We start from the raw sequence: 25,717 nt of genomic DNA, 5'->3' as shown, positions 1-25,717 counted from the left end.
ATCCATCAAAAGAAGACTGTTCTTGTTATAGAAAAACGTGTCCAGAGAACAGTAAATTATCTGTAGGTAAGAAATTATCTTCGTATTATATCAATGTACGAACTTTCGCTGATTTATATGATGTTTGTATTATGCGTGAGAATTTGTCTACTTGTGTTGCATTGACCATACAAGACAAAACTTTATTGCTGTAATATAGTCACCAATATATTTGATCAAATAACATACTTTCCCAATAAGAGTACAATTTAATTCAGAGAGAAACTAGTAACTATAATCATGACGAAACTTTAAACCACGGTAAGTCAAAAGTCTACAAAACACTACATAGAAAATATATAGATCTTCCGTTTACTTAACCTATTTACTTAACTCCTTTCATATGTACAAGCCTTTGACCTTTTTTACTTGATTTCAAGTTTATTGTAATATATAAATCAGAATAATTTATTATAGTGTCACATACCAATATAAAACTGAACTAATACATTAGGGCATTCATTTACGCAAACAATATCAAAAATCATAATTGAATGTTAAAGGAGGGACGAAAGATACCAAAGGGACAGTCAAACTCGTAAATCTAAAACAAACTGACAACGCCATGGCTAAAAATGAAAAACGCAAACAGAAAAACAATAGTACACATGACACAACATAGAAAACTAAAGAATAAACAACACGAACCCCACCAAAAACTAGGGGTGATCTCAGGTGTTCCGGAAGGGTAAGCAGATCCTGCTCCACATGCGGCACCCGTCGTGTTGCTTATGTGATTACAAATCCGGTAAATAGTCTAATTCGGTAGGTCAAATTCATGAAAGGGAAGGGGATTGTAGTTACGACGTAAGGAACATATCCGATATCATTTGTGAAAGGGTTATTCCATAACGGTCAACCAACTCGTGATGGCGTCCGTAAAATTTACGAAGGGATGATTTCAACTTCACCATTTGGAACTCTGGGTTTAATAGCTTCCTTGTGAGCAGTAACCCTCTATCAAGAAAATCATGATAGGAAACGCAAGCACGGGAATATCGTATCAATTGGAAGATATATACCCCGTATGCAGGTGCTGCTGGAATGTTAAACACTCATGTTATTTAAAATAGCGTAAAATGACAAAATAAATTGCTATAAACGACTGACAATTTCATCATAATCACTAATTTCCAGATCTTGGATTGTTTCTTTTTGTCTGCTACAGTTTTTGCTAGTGCTAGCATGAATGTATGAATCGGCCAATGAAAACCAACAGCTCTTCTAAGGTGTTGATTTTGGTAATTTCAATTGTTAGTTTAATGCTGAATAGATTTGCATATTTAATTTTTCTACAGCTCTTAGGTTGGAAATGTCAATAAGTACTGTAAGGAGTCGACTTCCATCTACCATTAGAGATCATCCCGATGGCCGGAGTCCTAATATTAATACCCCTTTCTTACAAATTGACTAAAGGTAAAAACGAATGTAAAGGGAGCACGTATTACAATTCAACAATAAAAGTTAAAAGAGTCTTTGTTTTATCCGATAAAACAGCATTATTTTCTAAATCAAATTTATCTTTCAAAAAAAAGTATATCGCAAATAATTCAAGCTTTTAATGACCGGTCTTTTAATTTTAAAAATTAAGAAAAATAGTGTCGATACATTTACGTGCATTACGTTATCTACATAAACCACGATTACATGCATTTTCGCGGAAAATGTTCAAGCACGAGTTTCACGATTAATATTTGTAAGAAAGCTCTAATCAGACTAATGGAATAATTATTTTGAATCCCAACTATTCTATATTAAATAAAAAAAATATATTTACACTTCTTCAAATCTAGTTTAAAACGCCAGAAAAAAATCATTATTATATCCTTTGTATGTTACTGTATAGTATTACCCTTTATGAACCCCGCACAGTATTTTTAAAAATATATCAAATAAATATTAATTTGGTTCCACTCGTCCTGATGTAGTGCTATGACTCGTTGGTCTATATGCTCAAGGTCTTGAGTTCGATTCCCAGCATAGTCATTTGATTTTTGGACAAACATTTTGATAGTAAGTCTTTTCCGTATAAATATTTTTAATAGTAGATTTGACATTCCCGTTTAATTGTTACAGAACAAATGAAAGCATGCAGAACAAAGAACATTAATGTAGGATGATCTTGTAAGCGGGATTACCCCTGTTGGAATACAAGAGCTGGGATATAAAAGTTAACAAAAACTCCCTTACAGTCTGGTTAAATCCACCTTTTCTACATTATTAAACGCACGTACAAAATCAGAAATATAAAAGTTGTTCTCTATTAGTTTGGTGTTTTCAGTTTTTTATTTTGCAATTTGATTTTGGACTTCTTGTTAAGTATTTTCCTCTGATTTCGGTGTTTTTGTTAATTTACTTTTTGCCTTATTCCTGCAAAATGTGCATTGTTTTTCGGTTTATTTGATTTAATGAAAGAATAATTTGCATTCTTTTGGACTAGAGAGAACACTGTTTGTTTATTTGTGTTTGCTTACACTACAAACTACACAGAGTCTGAAAAGATCATATGTTGTGCTCAACTAGTAAGTCGAGCACTAATTTTACTTGATAAGTAAAAATATATATGTTACACGCTTATTGTCTACCCCTTAAATAGATTAGTTAAGCCTTTTTATTTTATTCATTTGAGCGCAACTGGTGAGTTTTCTTAACACCATACACACGTCAGCTGAGGGTAAAACAACTGTTTTTTCTCAGGGTCAAAAACAAATTATTTTTTTTATCCAAATATTGGAAACATACTTTTTTCCAAAAAAAATCAATAGCCCCCTCCCCTCACCAGAAAATAAAAAAAACTTATAATTTGCTGAGAACACTTTTTTTCACTAGAGATATCACACCGATAAAAATATAATAATGAAATGTGAATATATTAGTATGAAAATTCGAGAAAAAATGTTAAAGATTTTACATGTAATGTTTCATTAAATTATGATATTTTTTTTTTTTTTACTGTAGAACCGAAATATGTGATTAAAAGATTATATTATGTCTTTTCCATATAATCCGTCAGGTATCACCCCTGGACCTATATCTGCCATCGGCTAAAGCCTCGGGTAGATATGAGAGTCTCAGAATGATTCCATGTCCAATATGGAATAGGGGATGTTATAATCTATACATATATAACGCAAGGCAAACAAAGTGTAAATAACCTAATCTATAAAAAAAATAGTTATATTTTGTTTTCCGTTTTTCAGACTACGAATGCATATCAGTAAATTTATCAGATGTAAAGTATAGTTGCCAACAAATATATAATAGGTAAGTTACTTTTTTCTTGGAGGTTCTTATTATTGATTCTCTACATTATTTTGATTTCGTTTTTTATTTATATATATTTTTTTTAATTTGAATGTTTCCTCGCAATTTGTACCTGAGGTATAGAAATGATTTAGGATTCTAATTATTAGCACTACCAAAAGTTACTTGAAAAACCTTCAAAAAAGATACATTAAGGGAAGAAGTAAGAACAATTTGTGTACATGAAAGAAGTCAAAAAGTCCATACCTATGACTATACATAACAACGGAATTTAGATACTTTCTGAGAAGTTTTGATTTTCATTATCACATGGGCATACCTTGCAAATGAAAGCTTTTTAAAAGAAGACCTTTTTGTTCAATAAGCTGAATATGACTTTTTCCCTTTGTAATACTGGTTATTTCAAGCATTTCTGTCAAGTTTTGTCATAATCAGTTCAATAGTTTTTGAGAAAAATCTAGTATATTGAAAGACGACATCTACAGCGATTCGAGCAAAATTTCTTCGACAAATCCAAACCAAGCCGCATCAAGAAAGAATAGAGTGTGGACCCATAAATGATCAAATATATATCTTATATGCCTACAAACAGTTGAAAATGATACACAAGATGATTTTAGGAAGATAAAACACCACGAATAAACCTCTTTGTCTTCTTTAAAAGGGTCTCTTTGGGTCAATTTATACCTCTCATTTCCTCAAAAATTCAACTTTTCAGGCCAATAAATACAAATATTGGGGTAACTTTCACTCATTTATGGTAGAAATGTTATAAGAAATGAGTAATTTAAACATATTAGCAGAATGAACAATCCATATAAAAGTTTACTGTCTCCAAGGAGGTTTCAATAAGTCCTTACGTAAAAATTAAATTTACGCTGCGTTCCAAAGAGGGACATAAAAGGCTTCTCTTTTAGTGGATAACTTGTCGTTACAACATTAAACATAATTTCATCTACTTATAACTATGTATTTATTTAAGTATTACCTAGGAAAATGTTATATCATAGCAAAATATAAGAAATAAGGAGAAAAAGCCCACCCCCCTCCTAAAAAATAAATATATGCACTTAGTATGGCTTGTTCTGTCAACTGAATATTCATGGTACAGTCCTATTTCAAGACAATTTTCTCAAAAATTGTGTTTTGGAGACTCAATCCACTCAGAATATTTCATTTTTTGTATTATTTCACTTAAATAGCAAGAAATTTTAACACATAAGATTACTCACAAGGCCATAGGTGCATGTACAGCTTCCCATATTAGGTGTAATACCACCATTGATTTCCCCTATCAGTCTTTGTTAAATTTGCACTTTTCAAAAAATTGTGCAGAATTTATCTTTGTTTCAAATAAAGAAATACTTGGCATGAGTAAAGTTTTATCCTGTCCAGTTCTATAGAAAAAGTTTCACATAAGATTTCATTGCATATAAGAAAATAACCATCATTGGAAGTAAACCAATCAAATTTCTCCCCGGATTCTATCTGTGTACAAGGTTAAGTCACCATCACTGTGTCTAAACCACACCGGCAGAATTTGATCGGACTCGATGGTATCTAACATCCGGCACAATGACGGAACATCAATAGACAGAAGAAAGATAGGTTTCTCCTTATTTTCTTATTTTTTTAATGATATCGAAGAATATATATACATAAACAACTATTTTCTATTGTGATATGCAATATTTTCTACAACCGTTCTATATTAACGGAGAAATAAGTCAAAATGCATGTCAAAATGACGAATTGAGTGAACCTTGCCTCGAAATTGTTTAATTTCTCTTTAAATTGTTCACATTGTACGGAAAGAAAGGTACGGGAAGATAGATACTGACACAGAGATTGCAAAACTAGTCATTATGAGCATCTCAATACTTGTATTTATGTGTATGGAACGAAAGAAATAGGTCATGTCAAATAAAAATACACCGGTTTCGTCATTGTTGTTTACTACACAACACCCGGTTTCGTCTATATATATCACCCGGTTTTTTATATTTTTTTAAAACCAACAATTAATGAAAAGCAACGTTAACACGGATCTGAACATTGTCTTTCGAAAGAAATTAAATATATATGTATTATAAAGTAAACTTGGCGTGTTTACATTTATTTACATAGGTAATTATAGTACTACACATTTTCCTAATGAAAGTCGTATCCGTTATTTCACTGATCTTCAAACTAATTTTAAATGGAATATAAATACTCAATAGCAAACACTGATATCTAATTATGTTTTTAACATTAACATATGATATTTTTTTTATATAGGTTTTGAGATACATCGCAGTATGTGACCCCCCTTTTTTTTTACAAAGAAAACCTAATTAACGCTTAAAAAACAAAATTTAAAACATCACCATAAAGTATGCAGAAGTTAAGATTTATATTACTAAGAAGTGTGTAAAGTTTGATGCAATAATGATAAATCATTTTGAGATATGGCGCGACATGTTAACAAAAAACACACTCCTGTTTTACTTACAAAGTTCTGTAACTCCAAAAGATTTAATTTGATTTTCACTAAAAGGTTTACAAATCGTTTGACCATTTCAAGAAATAACTTTGTTAAGTTTCATGAAAACTAGATAAGCTCAAGTTACGGTGCGACATGTTTACGCTGGACATAAAGATAGACGGATAGCTAGACGGACGGACCGAATGACTGATAGATGGAGGAACGGACGGATGGAAGGACGGACGGACAGACGGGTGTATACAATAATACGTCCTGTCAAAATTGGGGCGTGTAAAAACGCAAAGAAATGAAAAAAAAATCGTAATTAAAGGTCAATAAGTTTTATTAGGATATCGGCCAAGTCGATTTATTTGTATATTTGTCTGCCTTATCATTTTCCTATATAACTTTTATATATATTTGAGAAAAATGTATAGAAATCGATAAAAAGAACTTGATATTCGGCATTTATTATAATAAACATAATCCAACTCACATAATCCGATTTCCCGGGTGTCCCTGTTTTCTCATTTCTTACAATATTTTAATTCGGTATACACTTTATAAGATAAGTGGCGAATCTAGATGACGTATAGGTTGCACGCCCCGACCCAACCTTCGGTTGCCAAAACTATATTGACTCCTGTATTTAACGATTTTGTAAAGCAAAAAATAATCAAAATATTGTTCGACTCGCTACGCTCGGCGGTATGTAAAGGTTGTTCGAAATACGCCCACTTTGAAATAAACTGAATCCGTCTGTCCGTATATATTGTCAAAATATATTGACCAACGTCAGTGTACGATCATCATAACACAATGGCGACAGTACAGACTCGGTTTTTTTAATAATGTTAACAAAATAATTATTATTGAATTTTATCGATGACCTGAGACTATTATACTAATTTGTACATAGCAGTATAGTTACAATTAGTGATAAATAAATTTTATTTTAATGCATGGTAGTTGTAATCCTACATTCATTTTCTATGTCGATTATGCATGCATATACATTTGTCTTATTATCAACGTTTATCCTTAAGAAGATTTATTTTTAACGATGGTAGAAAAGATTACATACATGGAATGATTAGATTACTTATAAAGGTGTCCATTCTTGTGTGCGAGAAAATCACATATCAATTGTGTGTTTCGATTTTTAAGACCGTAAACTTTAATTTCAAGTTTAAACATGTTCAACATATTTTCCCATAACTCATATAGAAAACGCATATTTAGAGAGCTTTAATCTCAATATGCTGTTAAAAAAGTTCGGAATGCAAAGTAAAATTAAAATATTTGTGTTCTATAAGAGTAGGAATTTGCTTATTATTTATTTGAATCTGAGACTCATATAAATAATAAGCCGCTGTCCGGTGAACGAACTTGTTTTCGAACGACCCACAAAACTCATTTTGAACGCTGAAGTTAAATAATCAATTATAATGTAATGCGATTATGATTTTTTTTATTTGACCAAACCGGGTTATGCATTTTGAAATCTACGACGAAACCGGGTTGTATACATTGACGAAACCGGCCAGTTCCATTTTGACATGACCCATTTCTTTCGTTCCATACACAGAGTTACAATTATTGAGATGCTCATAATAACTAAATTTGCAATCTCCGTGTCAATATCTATCTTCCCGTACCTTTCTTTCCGTACAATGTGAACAATTTAAAGAGAAATTAAACAATTTCGAGGCAAGAACAGTCTCCGGGACAAGTTTGCAATTCCGCTGAGTGCAAAAGTTGTCACCTTAATTTTTGGAGTTAAGTCAAAACAAAGTTGATAACTTGGTTGGTATTGGTTCCCTGATATTTGTCCTAAAATTTTTTGGATCTAGCACCACTGTTGAAAAAGTTATGCCCCTTTTTTCAACAATTTCCTGAGAGGAAAAGTACTTTTCCTCAAGGGAAATCAAATTTCCCTGAAGGAAAAAGATTTTTCCTCAAGGGAAATTGTTTTTTCCTCAAGGGAAAAAGATTTCCCTTAGGGAATTTGCTGCATAATTATTTCCTTTGAGGAAATTCTATTTCCTTAGAGGAAATTCTTTTTCCTTAGAGGAAATTCTTTTTCCTTTGAGGAAATTTGCAGCTTCAAATTTTCCTTGGAGGAAATACTTTTTCCTGTGAGGAAATTTGTAGCTTCAAATTTTCCTTGGAGGAAATACTTTTTCCTGTGAGGAAATTTTTGACAAACACTTTTCCTTGGAGGAAAATTCAAGACAACAAATTTCCTCTAGGGAAATCATTGTTCTTCAAATTTCCTCTAAGGAAATTTCTGAAGATCAAATTTCCCTTAAGGAAATGTTTTCCCTTATTTTTACTTGTTGAACATTTCTTCACTACACCATGTATACAAACAGTATGAATATAATAATAACAAGACTGTATAATTGATGCAAATGATATTTAAAACTTTAATAAATGTTTGACTCAACATTTTAATGACATTGAAAATAATACAGTCTGACTGTTTAGATCTAGGTATTGTTTATACTTTTTTTATAAATTTAACTTTGATTTATAATTTTTTTTGGAGCAAATGCTTCTATTTTCTTTGTAATTGTTTCAATGCGATACATTAATATTAAAGCAACCAATTTGAATGTCATACCATTTGTGGTGTTCTAAAGAATTTGTTTATATATTTGCAGATTAAATAATAAAATAAACACTTTTCGTGTTATTTTAAATTAGAATTTCTTCTGTTTCAGCTTGTGTACAGTTATTCAATCCACTACGTAAGAATTCAGTGAATACATTATTCCATTCACTTAACAATTCCCTTCAATTCTAAGAGAAATCATTTTGGAAATTGTTCTTCAATGATCTTCTTCTGTATATTTGATATGAGGGAGCAATGTAAATGAGTGGATAAAACTGGTGTTCCTTTTTTCAACAACAAAATAGTATTTGTTCAGCATTCTCCTTTCTTTTGATTAAGATATGTTGTTGCTTTTATGCAATAGTGTTTTTGTGTATCTATGATAGAACTCCATTTTGTTTATGGTCATTATCATGTGATAATGTTGAAATTTCCTATTTCTTTTTTGCAGGAAAGCACACATTCCATTTCAAATTAATCCAATTATGCACTATGTAAATAAATTTCAACTATAAGTTTCCTCTTCAGTAATGACCTATTGATCATGAAAACCAAGATGTCTGATCACCTATAAATACACAAAATAAACAAATAAAATGTTATAAATGGAGAGAGAAACAGCAATAAATGTTTTTCATGTGTATCTTTCCTTATTAAAATACATTAAGTAAACTTGAACTCGAGAAAAATAAATAACTGCGATGTAGACTAGAAAGTATAAAATGCCAAATAAAGTATTCACGAAAAATTAGTTGATTTACAGAAGTCAAGTCAAGTCCCTGTTTGCAGGAAATTTACATCATTGGTTGTCTGGTTGAGAGTTGTCTTATTGGCAATCATACCACATCTTATTTTTATATAACCTTGCCATATTCCTATTGTGCCTGTCCAAAGTTCAGAGCCTGTAGCTTTTGTCAGTTTAGTCTGACACTAAAATTTAGTGGTTGTTGTTGTTGTTGTTTCATACCGGTCATATTTATTTTTTGTAATTTATTTTGTTATAAACTAGGCAATTACCATGATTAGTTTTACAGTTTGGATTGTTTCAATGTTTCATCTTTAGGTCTTTTATAGCTGCCTACTTTGACTATAGTATAGCCTATAGGGTATGGATTTTCTCATTATTGAAGGTCGTAACAGGCCTACAATTGCTTTCTCAAAGCCATGATAGTTTTCATATTTAATATACCACATCTTTTAATTTTTATAGTAATCATGATACTAGTAATCATCTTTCAAGTTCAATAACTTTTTTAAAATTGAAAGGTGCCTTACCATTTATGTTTAGTTGGCTTCTGCAAATTTTACATTGCCTATCATTTCTGCTGTATATAATTTCTCTGTATCTTCTATAGTTCTTGTCCTATACATAAAAGAGTAAAAGTTGAATGACATCTTGCATCAATATTTTTTTCTGTTTAATGTACATTATGTATATTAATGTGTGTTTAATAAAAATCTAAACCATGAGTGCTTGATAAGCTTCTTGCCCTTATAGCTGGTCTTTAAGCTTTAAATGAATTTTAATGATCGACTAAAAAACTATGAGCACTGTGCAAATAAGACCCCTGCCCTCCAAAAAAAAAAAAAAAACATGCACAAACAGTGGTATTTATTGACATAAAACATGTATATAATTTGGCTCCATTTATAGATATTTATCATATGTTTAGTAGTAAATACAGTAGTTTTGCATATTTGATAAATAGCCTGCTGTTTAATCCATATCGCGCAACTTTGATGCGCACCCTTTATCACACCCCTACCCTTTATCGCATACCCTTTATCACACCCCTACTTTTTTTTTTTTTTTTTTTTTTTTTTTTACATAAAGTCAGTTTTGGTATTTTTTGCTTAAGAAAATTTTTCCTCAAAATAGGTAAATTTTTTGATTGACGTCATTGTATGGTATGTGACGTCACGAACGTCGAGTTTTCACATTGCATGTGACGTCACGAACGTCAAGTTTTCATATTTTTTGACACACTAAATGCAACTATTGAAAAATACAAAACACACAAATTAATACAATAATAAACAAAATATTTTTAAAACAACAGCACGCAAATTGTAAGGTAACCCAGGTGCTTCGGATAAGTAATTGAGCAGTTCTTTTAAGGCCTTTGAAACAAGACAAAAGTAGAACTGAAGGTAACCCAGTGCTATGGATCATAAAACAGTTCATATAATATAATACTCTTCTGTTGAAATATATGATAAAGCGTATAATACATGGCAAAATCCGTATCACATGCCGTATCACCCTCGACCAATATCATCCCTCGGGCCTAAAGGCCCTTGGGCTGATATTGATGTCTCGGGATGATACGACATATGATACGGATTTTGCCATGTATTATTCTCTATATATCTCAAGTGACTATAAGTTTAAGGCTGTGATTTTTTTAACAAATCCATAAATTTCTAAAACCTTTCAAAGTTTTTGAAAATGGACAATTTTAAAATAACTTTGCAACAACTAAAGTTCCTTAACTCTGCATCTTATAAAAAAATATACATGATAAATAGGGAATGATACTCCAGCTTGCATATTATTCAAAGTTTTAAAGGAACATAACTGAAGAACGGTAAAAGTTTTACTACCAAAATTTGAAATTGATCTGATTAAAATTGTGATAAAAAGTATTTTTTTAAAGTTTAATAAAATTTGGTTGAGGGAAACTTAAGTTAGAAGGCCGCAACATTTTTTTCCATTTTTAAAGAACATAACTATAGAATTTAGTAAAAGAGACACTACCAAAATTCAAACTTAATCTGTATTTTGTGATGATAAGCATTGTGTATTGATTTCATAACATTTGGTTGAGACAAACTAAATTTTAGAGAACAGGAAACCAAAAATTCAGCATATTTTTCCCATTTCTAAAGGGGCATAACTCTGATACTCTAGTACAGTAACACTGACATCACCAAATTCAAACTTGATATGAGAATTGTGATAACAAGCTTTTGTAAAAGTTTAATTGAATTTGGTTGAGGCAAACTAAAGTACTGTAAGAGAACAAAAAACAACTTTGGGACAGACGGACAAACGATCTGGCAAGTGTTAAACATTATGCCCCCTCCACTTTGGGTCATAACAATAAAAAGGGAGTTTGTCAAGATATAAAAACAATTTACCAAAGTTTCATCAAAATTTGTGAAAGCATTCTTGAGACTATCCTAATCCCAAGTCATGATAGTACAATGACATAAATCAGATTTTTTTTTAAATTAAAAGGAAAATTATCATGTTTATGTTATACAAAAATAATTCACCAAGTTTCATGAAAATTGCTCAAAGCATTATTAATAGTATACGTACTGGAAAAATCCCCGCTTTTATGAATAAAATCCCTAACTTTAAATTAAAAATTTAAAATCCCTAAAAATTCAAAAGGAGCTTAATTATCATGATTATATCAATAGATAATTCACCAAAGTATTATGAAAATTTTATGATTAATGTATTCTAATTCCAAGACTATCTAAGACATGGTTTGTTTGAATTAAAAAAGTTGGAATAAAGTACCTGCTAGAATTCAGGAGAATTAGACCAAATCAGGCTATCTTCTAGATTATCAGACAATTGACTGTACATAGAAAAGGAATTTTCTTTTTTCTTTTTTCTTATTTAGCTATTTGTTATCTCTCTCCTTAATATATACTGAACTAAGCCATTTTTTCACATATTTTTTTTTGTTTTTTCTCTCTTGTGACTTGTTATTTAACATAACAAAAAAAACCAAAGGCAATGAAAGAGAAACTGACAATGCCAAGGCAAAACATAAGATGCAGAAAAGAAAAACAAAACAAAACACTAAGCAACACCAACATCACCAAAAAACTAGTGTTGAATTCATGTGCTCAGTCAGTCAGTGAGAGTTCGCAGATCCTGACCTACTATATCTATGCTTAAAAACCTAAAAATCATATAGTTCTAAACATATTTTGTAAATTTATACTTGATTAAAATGTTGTCATAAATAGCATAGACACCTCTGAGTTTTGAGAACCACATGTGTTAATTGTGCGAGTATAATCATTGATAATCATGCACAAGATTGACTTTTAAAAGCCTATATATTGAAATTTTCTGAAAATATTGCATGCATTTATAAATATGACCAATTTCAAGAAATGCACAAAGATGTGAGATGATTTATATAATTGTAATTTCAGGAATTTACAGTAAAGGCTTTTATCCTCACTGCATTTTGCACTTTTCCTAATTCAGGAGCCAGAAGTTATGGCCTTTGTGACCTTTGTATGATTTTTATTTTAGTTTCTTTTTTTTATATTGAAGAGTTTAGAATGACGTCCATTATCACTCAACTAGTATACATTTTTGTTTAATGGCAAGCTAAAGCATGCCTCACAGGCACGGATCCAGGGGGGGGGGGGGGGGGGGGGGGGGGGGGCTGAAGGTTGGACATATTGGAACCTCAGATTGGAACCCCCTTTCTTTATTGGACGATCAATGCATTTGAATGGGGACATGTAGTTGGACACCCCCCCCCCCCAAAAAAAAAAAAATTGTCCTGGGTTAGGAACCCCTCCTTTATATGACTAGATCCACCCCAGTCTCAGGTTGCGGGATTTTCTCGTTGCAATGAAGACCCATCGGTGACCTATGGCTGTTATCTGCTCTTTGGTCATGTTGTTATCTCTTTGATACATTCCCCATTTCCATTTCCATTTTCTTTTCGGTTCTATTATAAATATTAGAAACGAGTTTGGCGCCTTTACAAAAATATAATTGTCTGTGCTGATAGGGGAGTATGTGTGCATACCAATATTTAAATTTTCTAGGCCTTCTTTTTGAATATTTTGTGCATTTCTTGGTAAAATACTGTCAGACCTCGAGTGCTGTTGTTTTACAAAAACGGTCAAGTAATGTAGGGGAAAGAAACTAACTCAAAAGACCAAAATAAGCCACAACTAATGGGGGTCTCATTGGGGGTTCTGTTCACGGATCCCGCTTAGTTACTACTTATTTTTTTAGATTCTCGCATGATGCCATCCCGCGTACACTATGTAAGTGAACAATTCTGCTATTTTTGTAATTTCCCATGTCCCGCTAAACTTCATTTCGCGTTTTCACGGCACAATAATTTGAGGGAGGATAAGACCTTTATCGAGACTGCGGGATCGGGTGTTTTTAAGCTCTGGATTTCAGGATTGACCCTTTCGGGATACGATAATTCTTTTTTCGAATTTCGGGACCTCTGGATTTCGTGTTTTTTAAGCCCGGGATTTCGGGATTTCGTGTTTTTAAGCTCGGGATTTCGGGATCAGTACCCCTCCTACCCTCCCTCCTAATTTGACTTTCATGTGTCACGTTTACAAAAAATACGCCTCGACAATCCCGAGTCCCGCTCAGACCCCTCTTATAGGTACATAATGAATAGTTTACTATGTAGTCAGTAGTCGGGTCAAATACACATGTATACACTTTTAGACGACCTTAGATTCATTTCACAGCGAAAATACTCATTTATATTGAACATTTTAGATCACTTTACATTTAGATTTTATAACTTTTAAAATAAAGACCATATAGATTTAAGATCATTTAATCGAAAGATTATAATTTGTCAATGCGCAACTGTAACCAGGTACTGAATTTTTTTTTTGCATGCGTTAAGTCAAAAGTGCCGGGAATAGAAAAGCAAGTTAAACTTCTCATCTGGACTTTTTAATAAGTCTGTATACCGGACCTCTTCTCTATTTTGGGATTGAAAAAATATCTAAAGTTAAAAATGCGGTTTTGAGCCTATTTCTTCTTTTTAATTTGGTAACACGTTAAGCCATTAGTGACACTAATATGGTATATTACCAATAATAAGGCCATATATTTCGGTGTGTAGAAATACCCAAGGACGTATAACTAACAAATATACGTCCTTGAAATACCGCAAAAGACTTCTTATAGTGCACTAAGAAGAAAGTTTTTGCATTAAGGACACTAAAACGATGTTTTAAGATCACAGCGAACATGAATATAAGAGGATATGATTAAATACCTCAAATCTATAAAGTTAGGTATCAATAGATTTTGTAATTTTGAAGTTAAATGACTTTTTAATCAACGCCTGCCACTCGCCACGTGACCAACGGTTTATTGCAGATTCCCGAATCATCATGTTCAATCAACCTAATCCAATAAACAATTGTCTTTTGATCGTTACTTATTGATTAATCAATGGTTGTTAACCTAACGGTTTAGCGTGGTATAAATTCAAGTTTATGAAAGAAAAATAAAAAATAAATTTTGTGTTTTAAAACTTTGCCTTTGTTATATATATTTAGTATTTAAGGAAATTGCTATGCAAGCTTTTTTTATTAATTAAAGAACCCTATTTTGAGATAAAAATTGAGAAACAAATGCTTTTGATATTTCATTTCCTTACTAACAACACAAGAGTTTACATACTATCATTATTCCTTGAAAGACATTTGAGAGTATGTGGTGTCCATGGGGTTCTTCAAAATCCGATTACAGAAGTGACATATAGAAAAACTCCAAGAGGTAAAATTATATTACGTTTTAAAAAGAGAATTATAGAATAAATCATAACTGTCTTCCATGAACGATAACTTCAAACTGGTGTCAATGCTTTTTTTTTTTTTTTAACAATTCATCTTTATTTCAACAATTGAAGATGAATACCATTTTATTTTATAATGTAATAAGCACTATGGGCAGGCGCGGATCCAGAGCTTAAAGTGGGGGTTTGGGGGAGGGGTTATGTGAGAAATGTTTAAAACACTAGAGAAGTTTTCATGTAATACCAAACCATATGTTTTTCAATAAATGGCACACTTTTTGTTCATCCGGCATATGGTTACTCTAAATAAAATTTTAAGTATTAATTTTATAAGGTTAATTATTTGATTACAGATCGTATCTACCCGTTTTGCAATTGTTGTATCACTCTAAGGGAGGCTAATAAAGATATATATAATAAAATATAGAGATAGCAGCCTTGGATTGTCTTAATTAAATCCTTTGGTCCTCTAATTATCAGGTTACCCTCTGGCCAATGTTATTATGACTTGTGTATATTTAAAGAAGTGTAGCGACAACGTGTCACCCTATTCAGTGCTAGATATTCAAATTATAGTAAAGATAACATTAAAACAAGAAATGGTTAATACAAAAAATATTTTAAGATTTTCAACCGGGGGGGGGGGGGGCTCGCTTTAACCCCCTAAATCCGCTAATGATGTGGGAAAACTAAATTATTTAGTTAACTTAATCATATGACTCTTAAGCCCGTTCTGCCATTATTAAGAAACGCTAAAGAACGGAAATGTATGATTTTAAGATTTGGAAATAAATGAAATTGGTGTCACAAATGGTATGTCTGCTTGTATTTAAAATATTTTATAAATAGATCTAATGCTCATATACATAATTATTAACGGTTGTTTTACTTCGCTTATTTATAGCATTTAACAAATAACTTCGTATTCTTATTTTCGGCATCAAATAAAAATAATGGAATAAATATATAGGAAGTTCCAATCAATAGACAACGTACAGAACAGAGCAATTTGATATTACTTAGGCGTTCACAGATTTGCACCAATTCTAGCACTGTATGGGGATACTGGATGGATACCAAGTCAGTTTCGGCATTGGGTGAACATTATTCGATACTGGAATAGGCTCTTATCGTTTGAAGACGACCGATTAACGAAAGTGGTGTTCAATATGGATTATGATCGTTGCACAAACAATTGGTGTAGTGACACTAAAGATATTTTCACTAAACTTAATATGTTACATTATTACGAAAGTAGAACAATGGTGGATTTAAAATCTTTTGAACAAATTGTACGAACTTATTACAGTGATATATGGAGAGAGTCCTTGATAAATAAACCAAAGCTACGATCTTACTTAAACTTTAAAACAAACTTCGAACTAGAGCACTATGTAAAACTAAATCTTACGAAACACGAGCGATCTGTGCTAGCCCAGTTTAGATGCGGATTATTACCGATCAGAATTGAGACTGGTAGATATATTGGGGAACCAGTAGAAAACAGACTATGCCGATTTTGTAATTCTCAAAATGTTGAAAGTGAGCTACATTTTCTTATTAACTGCACATTTTATAATGATATCAGACAAACTGTTTTTAGCGAGATATTAATGGTGCCTGACTTTACGCAACTAGATGAGCAGGGAAAATTAACATTTCTAATGGTGAACCATCCAAGGAAAATAGCTAAATACTTAGCAGCGTCACTTTTCCGTAGAAAACAAACAGTTTACTCTAGTTAACATTCTTAAACTTTTTCACAAACATTAGTTGAATAATATATGAACTTTTACAATCGTTAATTCTTAATCTATAATTATCTGTTTTTAAATTTAAATTGGCAATTGACACGTGATATTAGAACATTTATATTGAATCAAGGACGTATAACTAACATACTAATATACGTCCTTGATTGAACTAACAGTAAAAGGTGACTTATTGGTCCATTGGGCCGGGTGTATTATATATGTAATTATATTTTGTACAAATTTATGCTGATTTACACATGTCACTATAATAAACAATTTACTTACTTACTTACTTACTTTATATTTTAAAAGACAAGGAAAGTGAATTAAAAAATATATATACAACAAAAATAAGCGAAAGGAGATGTGGTACGGCTGTCAATGAAACACCTATCCACAAAAGTTAAAAATGAAGAAGATGTCAGAAATAAATTGGTCATAATTTATTTACAGTCTAAAACATCGAAGGGACTAAACATCAACCTATACATATTTATACTTGTAATGCATTTGTATATAAACATCGAATCAGAAATATGTTCCTTTCCAAAACATGTTTAAAAACATTGCTGTGATAGTTATCAAAAGTACCAGGATTATAATTTAGTACGCCAGACGCGCGTTTCGTCTACACAAGACTCATCAGTAACGCTCAAATCGAAATATTGATAAATGGCATAGTTCTTAACATTAGAAAAATGAATGAAGTATTGGCAACTGGACGTTAAGCAACCAAATATCAATCCTCACTTTTCCGTGAAGTGTTCACAATTATTTGTCTTTTTAAAATTAAAATGATGAAAAATCCCAAACTGAAAAGAGTTGAAAATACGCTATTAATTTAGAAGTAAAAAATATAGCAGACAGAATAAATACGGCAAAAACAAACAAATGAAAAAAAAATAGAGAACAATTTGAAATACCATATACATGTTTAATCAGTATACTAGTAGATTATTCACGGGCCAAGGTTGAGCGAACATGAATTGCTATCGATTATACTAAAGGTGACAATCAACCTTTTTGAGGCACGTGTCGAGAAAACATTAGAAAAAATATAATTTAAAATTATGAAAGGAGTAGGTCCTTAGTGCACATTTTTGTTCTTAGTGTACTAAGGAGGTCCTTTGCGGTGTTTCTACGGACCCCATACATTTGAAGCTGTTCAAAATTCTGTACATTATAGGTACGTGTATCAGATCGGACAATAATTTTCATATATATAAAAAGAATTACTGTATAAGTTATCTAGTATGGAATATGTCCACTGGACCGACCGTGTAAGTGCTATATATATTATATCATGTATATAGCCAGTCAAAAAGATGTGGTATGATTGCCAATAAGACAACTATCCACAAAAGACCAAAATGACACAAACATTAACAACTATAGGTCACACAAGGTCGTTAAAAACTTCCATTTGTTGTTGTCCACTGAAAATAAGCTCATAAAAACACGAATCCCCGTTTACTCAATTCCACCTTTATTTGTTAATATTTCTTTATCTTTTTCTTTTGATTTTATCATATCTTTTTTGTGAAATATTTTGAGTGGTCGAACATGAAATTGCCTCCGATGCTACAAAGAAAATTTGTTTAATGTCATCTGTTGCAATATATGCTAAGTACTACACGTGGACAGGATGTTCCCCAGAAAATAAGTTATACACACCCCGATATAACCCCGAGGGTACACGCTACTGTCATATGGAAAATTACTGGGTCACCTGTAAGATGGTAATCAGCCATGCAACTAATTAGGTTACTGATCATGTCACTTCAATTTAAAAAGTTTATCGTTAGATATCAAAATGATAAATTCATTTTAATTAAAAATTTAAGAACTAAAGGATTTATCATTAAAATGAAGTGAAATAATTCAACCAAATCGTATATAGATTATATACATATTTTTTTTTATCTATGCCGGAAAGAATTGAAAAACTGTATTTATAATTTTTGATTTGTTTTATAGAAATCTGTGTAGGTCTCATGAAATGGAACTCACGCAACGCATGCCTAATTAAGATTTATAAATTTATTGAAAAATATAACAAAAATTTAGTTTTGATATTAAATTAAAGTTACCTTTCCGTGCTGTAATTTATTTGATATGACATGAATCAAGCAATTTTTGTTGAGGGATTTATGGGTTTGTCCATACAACGTATAAAAAAAGAAGTGTATGTTATTAGTATTTCACATGCCTTGAAGCTCATTATTCAGAGTGTTTCAGACAAGATGATGAAAATAACGTGCAAGATACTTTTTTCGATCATCGTGAAAAGACAATTTTAATTCCCATTCCTCGATGCACTCTACGCCTGTTGAATTGTATATTTATAATTCCTCATGCTTTTAATTAGCCCCCCCCCCCTTTTCGTGGTTACCGTTATGCCAACAAATACCCGGGGCTTGATTTACATGTAAAATCATGGGCGGATCCAGCCATGATAAAGGGGGTTCCAACTACATGTCTCCATTAAATAAGGGGTGTCGTTGCCGCTGGTTTTCTACGGTTAACCCACCCTTTTCATATAATTTAGATTTCAAAAGTGTATACCTTATACATATATTGTGTAGGTTAAAATGTTATCTTTTCCCATATTGTTTGCGTTTTGATTGGTGTCAGAGACATATAATACAAAATTGTATATAAAATTGTAAATTTTAAAGTTTTATGGAAAAAAAATGATGGGCCACACCGGTTCTACAGCAATCAAAGAGGGGAAGCTGAATGGAACGAATTTAAATTGGTCTGCATTTGATTATTATCATCATCTCAGCACATTATAGTATAAACAAATTGGTAGAACTAGTTAAATGTATCTTTTGAATATACTTACATGCTTTAGCTGTGAAAGCAATCGACATAAACGAGAAAACAAATCTGTAAGCGTATCGTCTCTTTTAACAACAATGGCGGAATTTTCTCATCTCGATCGTCCTTCATCCCAGGTCACATCATAATCCCAAGCACTTCCGGTGGCCAAGTGATTTCATTGGCCGTTATATAGACTCTACTAGAGTTGCCAATCTCTTTTAAATTATTTAAATTACCACATGGTAAAATTATAAATTATTTAATGCCCAAAAAGGCGCAAGCCAGGGCCGACCGTGCAAGGGCTGTATAGCCAGTCAAGGTCGTTAAAAACTTCCATTTGTTGTTGCCAATCTCTTGTATTATATGTCTCTGTTGGTGTGTAATGCAACAGTGCAATACCTAAGTGTCAAAAGAGAGTTTTTCCCGACCTATTCACATATTTTTAAGGTTCCTATATACAAGGTGATAGGACGTTCGGTTCCGTTGGAATAGGTTACCTTTTCACGCTATGCCTTAAAACTTTTCCTGATGCACAGGTAACCTATTCCAACGGAACGTCCTATCACCTTGTATATAGGAACTTCAGAGGATTCCCGAGATCATCATTTATGCAATGATTGCTCACAAAATGCTAGGGGAGGCCAACCTCGGATTCCATCCCCTTCGACCCGCCACAGAATACAGATATAATTGATAATTGTTATTTAAAAGTCATATACTGTAGCCACTATAGTACTAGAACCGAACACCTGTTTTCGGATATATATATATATATACATACACCACATCTTCCTATGTCTATATAGCTGATTTACCGTAAACAACTGCGAGAAAATGAATAATACACAAGTTGATAATTGTCTCTTCTCTGCTAATTTTAATGTGCATACAATATTCACTCTGATTTACTTGTGAGACCACCGACACTAATAATAATTACCTACAAAATAATAGGTGCTCCTTTACTGGGAAGAACATTTCGGATCCGATCAATTTATTGGTTCCATTCCCCTATTATACACTTCTCCTTAGAAAAAATGCCTTGCACTGCGTCATAATTATCTGGACTACTAACTTACTTCCATATAACTTCGAAAACAGACTATAATCTATTTCACTGGATGAGATTGGGCTCACGGATTTTTTAATGAATTGGTAATTTTTATTTATAGCACAAGTTTACAAAGCAAGATTAATCACATTTTTCACCCGGCCTACAAATCAAATGGTTGCCTCCTTACTGACTTACACCTACACAAGCTAAAAAAACATATTCATGGGGGGGGGGGGGGGTTCAGATGGGGGATGCTTGCCTCAGTCATGTTTCTGTGATTCCCTATATAATCAACAAAATTTTTCACACAAAAAGGGGGGCAGGGATTTCTCCTTAATAAGAAATCTCTATTTTCAGCATAAGCTCATATAAATTTGCCTTTTGAAGAACTGAAATAAATATGAGACGGCTAATGATTTTTCAGATGCTTTACATTAAAATACATCCATGTGACATTCACAATTATATATAGATCCAAATTTAAAAAGCTATTTTTTTCAATATTTAAATAATGTAGGATCAAATCTTGATACATGTATGTAGTTGAAATTGTTAGCTTTAAACATGTTAAACATTAAAAAATGAACACCCAAAGTTTAAACCACGTTTAAACATAAGAATGACCATGTAGTCTTTATTAATGTATGCTATTGCTATGAAACTAGGTCATTGTAGGTAAACTGTCATCTATTCCCTTAAATCTTTGTTCCCAGTCACCCCAAGTTTGATTTAAATTAGTCAAGTATATCTACTCTATTAGGTCTCTAGTTTGGATAGTTAATAACTTGCAAATTACAAATGAATTAAAATCATACTCCTCCCAAATTTATTTCTTTAAATATTATGGATGAAATACATGTAGCAAGTAAGGGATGAAATTAAATTGGATGAAATGTGGCATTTTTTTTTTTGATAAAGTAGTATGTCGTCTGATGTTGTCAAACTTAATTATAGACCCTTAAGGGGCGGATCCAGTCATTTTAAAAAGGGGTGGGGGTGGGATTCTAACCCAGGACAAAAGGGGAAAGGGGGGGGGTCCAATTACATGTCCCTATTCAAATGCATTGATTATCCAAAAAAAGGGGGGTTCCAATCCCTTGAACCCCCCTCTGGATCTGTGCCTGCCCTTTAAAAATAAAATTATCCTTATTTTGAGTTAAAGCTTATAGATTTTTCTATAATGCTTCTCAGGGGCGGATCAAGCCATTTTAAAAGGGGGGTCCCAACCAAGAGCAAAGAGGGGTTCCAACTATATCTCCCATTCAAATGCATTGCTCGGTAAAAGAAAAGGATTCCAACCCTCAAATCTATGGTCAGGTTGTTGTCTCTTTGACACATTCCCTTTTTCCATTCTCAATTTTATCATGTAGTCGTCGTTGTCCCAGGACATTTAGTTTTCGCTTAATAACTTTAGTACAAGTAATAGAAATCTATGAAATTCAAACACAAGGTTTGTGACCAGAGTTTTGTTCAGAGTTTAGGAATTACATGAATTAGGGGCCAATAGGGGCCAATATTAAACTTTGTTTGATTTTATAGAAAATTTAATTATTGGAGTTCTTTGATATGCCAAATCTAACTGTGTATTTAGATTCCTAGTTTTTTGGTCCTGTTTAAATTGGTCTACCTTAAGGTCCAAAGGGTCCAAAATTAAACTTATTTTGATTTTAACAATATTTAAATCCTTGGTGTTCAGATTAATATGCTGAATCTGAATATTTACTTAGATTTTTTTTATTATGGGCCCAAATTCAAGTTGATCCAAATCGGGGTCCAAAATTTTACTTTGTTTGATTTCAACAAAAATTGATTATATGGGGCTCTTTGATATGCTGAATCTAACCATTCATTAAGATTTTTGATATTTTGACCCATTATCAAATTGGTCCACATTGAGTTCTAAAAGGTCCAAAATTTAACTTTATTTGATTTCACCAAAAAATGAATTATTGGGGTTCTTTGATCATGTTGATATGCTGCATCTAACCATGTATTGAGATTTTGAATATTGGACCATTTTAGAGGTTAATTGTCAATTTAAAATTTTTAAGTACTTGGACCGCATTCATTCTGTGTCAGAAACCTATGCTGCATCAACTATTGAATCACAATCCAAATTTAAAATTCAGAGTTGTATTGAGCTTGAATGTTGTGTCCATACTTGCCCCAACTTTTCTGGGTTCAACCTGTACGTTTGTATCAAGCTGAGCCATGCATAGCATTTTTATCTGATTTATATATTAATTTGAAATTTTGACAAGTGAGACACATACAGATTACGGTATACTGTTAACAATATTTCAGAGTTTAACGTAGTCAAGCGAAACAAATTTTAGAAGAATAGTTGAATCATGTCTTTGTTGTCAAATGTAAAATTAGTACGAACACAAAGAAAAAGTATGGGAATGTTTGTTTTTTAAACTATTGACCAGGGTGAAAGTCTTTGAAAGTCATGACTGGCAAAAAGTTTGTGAAATGAAATAGCACAAATATTCCATTCTTTTTAAATATAACTGAATATAAAGAAAAACACAAACTGATGTTTTATAATAGTTTTTACCCTTTTTATGTTTTATAGGACAAGAAATATAGAAAAATGATGAAAAATATAAACAGTTACAATAGAAATGAGCGCAAAACAAGATAAACAGAATACAACAAGGCCTAAATGGTAAGACCACTTCTATATACTGTAAATTCAGATTTTTCAGGGAAGGGACAACTTATTGTGATTACAAAAAAAATCTGCATAAAGATCTAGATAGTTACATGATATATATATATGTATATATGTTTCTGTTATCAAAATATGATTTCTTATTTTTGCGATACTCACCCAGTCACATTATTCGCATTACTAAAAAGTTTTGATAATTTCTGAATTACAGTAATAAAAGAAATTGCCTTTGAATGATGACTCATATAAAAATAAGAAAATGTGGTATGGTAAATGAGTGACTTATCCACCAGAGTTCAATGAAGCGGATGCAAGAAATTAAAGGCCAATCATGGGCCTGCCTTCAATAATGAGAAAACACTTCCTTTATAGGTCATCCATTAAAGATCTCAACATATAAAGATTTAAACAATCCAATTTAGTTCAACATGTTCAAAGTCAATAACAATTAATAAAAAAAAATCATGCCTAATATAAAATATTGTTTGTTTCTCCAATCCTGACCGACCCTGCAAAAATGGCTCTACTCATAAAATTTTATTGTCAAAACTAAGCCAAATATTATTTTATTCATTTCTGATTTTCGGGCTTGCTGGATCATCCGATAATATTCAGGCTTTTGGGAAAAATAAAATTATTTACCTACCTACCTACCCACACCTGGCTTGTCAGAATAGGGATTAGGGAAACAAACAATATATTAATTTAGGCCTCATGTCTGTGAGCACTCAACCTGACCATAATATAGGACAGTGGTTCAAATATTAACACAACATATGAACATTCTATAACAACTATTGCAAGTGGCTCAACTTTAAATATCACTGCAAGGCACTAAACAACGAATATTAAATCTTGGACACAAAGCACTGAAATAAGAGAACTCATAAGCATGACAAGTAAGAATATCAAATGAAAGTTTCTCAAAATGTTCATTAAAACATGATAAAATAAGCTTATTTATATTGCTGTTTTTTTCTCCATTTATAACATTTTTTTTTTATTTTGTGTATTTATAGGTCAGATATCTTGGTTTTTATGATCATCAACAGGTCCTGCAGGTCTATACTGAAGAGGAAACTTAATTGTTAATACTTTTCTACATAATGTGCTAATTGGATTATTAATGTGAAATGAACTCAACTGTGTGTTTTTCTGGAAAAAGAAATAGAAAAAATCCTACAAAATTGCTATAAACAAAATGGAGTACTATCAAAGAACACAATTGTGTAAAATGTAACAACCTACATTCATATTAACTGATGGATTATGGAGAAATTAAGAAAAAAAATAGTATCTTTGTCATGTTTGTTGTCGAAATAAACACCTGCTTTATCAATTCATGTACATGGCTCCATCATATCAAATATACAAAGAAGATGTTTGAAGAACATACGTTGCCAAAATTTATTCAACCAATTGAAGGAAGATGTCTTGTGGATTGAATTATTTATGCACTGAACTGTTATGTAGGGGGTCGAATACACAGCAGCTGAAACAGAAGACAAGTTAATTTGACATGAAAAGTGTTTATTTTATTTAATATGCAAATATGAGCACAATATTAATAACATCACAAATGGTATGATAATCATAGCATTTTGCTTATTATTGTATTGTCTTAAACATGCTAAACAGTCAGCCTTTTGTTTTTGTATGTTTAATACTCACCATGAAAATTTGTATTACAGTATTAAAGTTTTAATTATCTTTTGTATCAATAATTCAGTCTAGGAGAAAATATATTAATACTGTTTGTACTGTTATAAAATTTCCATAGAGGAAAAACATTTCCTTAAGGGAAATTTGATGTTCAGAAATTTCCCTACAGGAAATTTAAAGATCAATGATTTCCTTAGAGGAAATTTGTTGTCTTGAATTTTCCTCCAAGGAAAAGTGTTTGTCAAAAATTTCCTCACAGGAAAAAGTATTTCCTCCAAGGAAAATTTGAAGCTACAAATTTCCTCACAGGAAAAAGTATTTCCTCCAAGGAAAATTTGAAGCTGCAAATTTCCTCAAAGGAAAAAGAATTTCCTCTAAGGAAATAGAATTTCCTCAAAGGAAATAATTATGCAGCAAATTCCCTAAGGGAAATCTTTTTCCTTTGAGGAAAAAACAATTTCCCTTGAGGAAAAATCTTTTTCCTTCAGGGAAATTTGATTTCCCTTGAGGAAAAGTACTTTTCCTCTGAGGAAATTGTTGAAAAAAGGGGCATAACTTTTTCAACAGTGGTGCTAGATCAAAAAAATTTTAGGACAAATATCAGGGAACCAATACCAACCAAGTTATCAACTTTGTTTTGACTTAACTCCAATAATTAAGGTGACAACTTTTGCACTCAGCGGAATTGCAAACTTGTCCCGGAGACTGTTCAAGGTTCACTCAATTCGTCATTTTGACGTGCATTTTTACTTATTTTTCCATTAATATAGAACGGTTGTAGAAAATATTGCATATCACAATAGAAA

At 31.9% G+C, this 25,717-nt stretch overlaps 2 long non-coding RNA genes across 3 annotated transcripts; one reads left to right on the top strand and one right to left on the bottom strand.

Moving 5' to 3' along the window:
- Positions 1-8,613: 8,613 nt before the first annotated feature.
- On the bottom strand, positions 8,614-13,508 carry LOC143085415 (uncharacterized). Its single transcript, XR_012981332.1, has 3 exons — positions 13,181-13,508; positions 9,663-9,750; positions 8,614-8,955 (listed from the first exon to the last, which is right to left on the bottom strand). It is a non-coding gene; the product is annotated as an uncharacterized LOC143085415 (long non-coding RNA).
- Positions 12,522-24,959, top strand: LOC143085414 (uncharacterized). Of its 2 annotated transcripts, XR_012981331.1 has the most exons (3): positions 12,522-12,654; positions 23,151-23,243; positions 24,269-24,959. It is a non-coding gene; the product is annotated as an uncharacterized LOC143085414 (long non-coding RNA). The 2 variants fall into 2 exon arrangements; XR_012981330.1 differs by lacking the exon at positions 12,522-12,654 and having other exon boundaries at positions 22,950-23,243.
- The last annotated feature ends 758 nt before the right edge of the window (positions 24,960-25,717 follow it).

Source organism: Mytilus galloprovincialis, chromosome 8 (genome assembly GCF_965363235.1).
Source record: "Mytilus galloprovincialis chromosome 8, xbMytGall1.hap1.1, whole genome shotgun sequence".
Taxonomy (NCBI): Eukaryota; Metazoa; Mollusca; class Bivalvia; order Mytilida; family Mytilidae; genus Mytilus; species Mytilus galloprovincialis.
Note: the sequence above shows the minus strand (reverse complement) of the source record. Positions and strands in the feature narration are given on the sequence as shown.